The 2,500-nt window shown below is 33.4% G+C and overlaps 1 protein-coding gene across 1 annotated transcript in view; it reads left to right on the top strand.

The window, feature by feature from the left end:
* Positions 1 to 2,500, top strand: part of LOC144960527 (serine protease 33-like) — a 21,254-nt gene that overhangs the window by 4,792 nt on the left and 13,962 nt on the right. The gene's annotated exons all lie outside the window — the stretch shown is intronic.

The raw sequence follows: 2,500 nt of genomic DNA on the forward strand, positions 1-2,500 counted from the left end.
ATAATTTCTTTAGCAAAACATGCTCTACAACACACTGTTCATTTTCTTTAAAGTTTATGATGTACAAAAGAAATTTGAATAAGAAAAATGTTGGTTTTATCGTAACGAATGTGACGATTTTCCTGCAGTTGTTAATTAAGGAGAGGATTAAACAAATTTCACAGGATGTGTTCTTGTATTTTGACACTCGCCTTTAGTTAGGAAGGGTCTGGTTTGAGTCCCGCTCTGAGCGGGGCATAGTTGAGTCATTTGAAAAGGCTCTTTACTCTCATTCTCTCTACGTGTTCAAGTGTAAAACGAGTAACTAGCCATTTACAGTCTTTTCTGTGTCGAAAAAAAAATATTATATTGCATAACAGGCTACTTGTAAAGGGCTTTGAATACGTTTAAATGAATATTGCTGTCTATAAAAACTCGAGTTTTATTATGCCTACCATGCTTAGCGCCTGAAAATAGCAAAATTTTACTCTAAAATCAATTAGGCAGGTCTGAAAAAACATAGCACGTCTGACAAGTAATCCGTAGGCAGTGGCGGTTCTAGCCTATTTACAGTGGTTGGGCAAAGATGATCCGGTCATATATATATATATATATATATATATATATATATATATATATATATATATATATATATATATATATATATTATTTATTTATTTATTTATTTATTTTAATTATAATTTTTTTTTTCACCTTTAAAAAAAAATATTTCAACCACAAATAATCACATTCACAATGAAATGACAATACCAGTAGATTTTAATTATTCCAAACGTAATCAAAAAATAATCACGAAAGAGAATACAACTAAAAAATAAAGCGACGAGACATAATGCGACAACACCTTGACAATAGAAGTCCATTTCGTTCACTCGAAAAATTAAAGAGATGCTTTAATCCCTCAACGGCGAGATTAATATTTCTGTTACATTACTGGTTTTCAGTAGTATGTAGTAACCTTTAAGTTTTCATCGAGAAGCAACAACAGCGATATGACTCGAGTTTCAATCAGAGCTGAAATTGCATCATTTTTACTGCTGTCTTGGTGGTTAGAATGATTGTGCCGGTGGTGGTAGTGGTTGGAATAGTGGTAGTGGTGGTGGTGGTGGTGGAGGAGGAAGGGGAAGACGAGGCGGTGAGGGAGGATGTAATTATGATAGTGGTTTTTGGTGGTGCTGTTGGTTAGAATTATAGTTGTGGAAACGATTGTTGTACTTGTTGTTAATATTGTTGTTGTTGTTGTTGTTGTTGTTGTTGTTGTTGTTAATGTTGTTGGTGGTTAATGATGATGATGATGATGATGATGATGATGATGATGATGATGATGATGATGATGATGATGATGATGATGACAACGACGATGTCGTCGACAATGATGGTTACCACCATACGATATTACAAAGTTTATTTAATATTAGGCTTTCGCCAATAATGTTACCAATCTCTCCTCATGCATTCGTTATACTATCACAATAACGACCGTGTTATCTTTACTCCTTCCCCAACCAACCCCTAGCTTCCCGCCTCTTCGTCGCGAACCATCTTATGTATTAGCTTCAGGACGGGCAAGTACGGAATCTGCCCACCCTTCCTTTAAACGTATTTATTTCCTCTATAACTTAGAATTCAACTCTCTCCTTACTCAGAAGAGTATTTCTCGTATACTAATTCAATTGTTGAGAAAACCAAAATGGTGGTTGTATTTTATATATTTATTTAGTCGTGACTTTTGAATAAAAGTGTTTTATTTTATTAGAGGGAATACAATAAAAAATTACATTGTTTTGCAAAATTATTTAGTCTGGCAATAAAAATACAGCGGTAATTACTTTAAGAATAATAATAATAAAAAAAAGAACTAACAAATTAATTTGTTAAAAAACAAAAACAAAAAAACAACAAAAAAAAAATAAGAAAACAATTTAAATAAATGAGTTTTGAGAAGTACTTAAAGAAAACGAGAAAAAAAAAAGAAATAATTTAAATGGATAAACAAATATATAAAAACAACACAAATTAATACTAAATTGATATAATATTAGTAAGTTAATAAATTTAATTCAATACTGGAACCTTCCCAAAGTCATTACATCAATGGTACCAGCACAAGTAAGGCAATAAATAAGAAAAAGTTCGTTTGCCAAAAGCTCTATTCAGTGTTCACTGGTTATTAAGGTGGGCTCATTTGAATTAGCCCGACCTAGAACTAGAGAGGCCAGACAGCAAAAATCGGAGTTACTTCACCGTCAGGCGACGTGACAATGAGATGACGATGTGGGCGGAGTGGAGTGGAGTGGTTGGGGGGGGGGGGGGGGGGTGATAAAAAGAACAGGAGCGTATCCTGGTTTATGCATTACGGGGTGCAGGGTGATTCGCAATCTATCAAAAATACACACAAATTGATTTCAGTACGAAGTATCAAGTTTAAGTAGTAACTTTTGAAATTATCTAATTTAAATTTGATCATTTTGGACCTGGTAATACAGCTTATAACTCGAAA

This window comes from Berghia stephanieae, chromosome 15, assembly GCF_034508935.2.
Source record: "Berghia stephanieae isolate SIO BIC M18660-M18661 chromosome 15, UCSD_Bste_1.3, whole genome shotgun sequence".
In the NCBI taxonomy this organism is placed as follows: domain Eukaryota; kingdom Metazoa; phylum Mollusca; class Gastropoda; order Nudibranchia; family Aeolidiidae; genus Berghia; species Berghia stephanieae.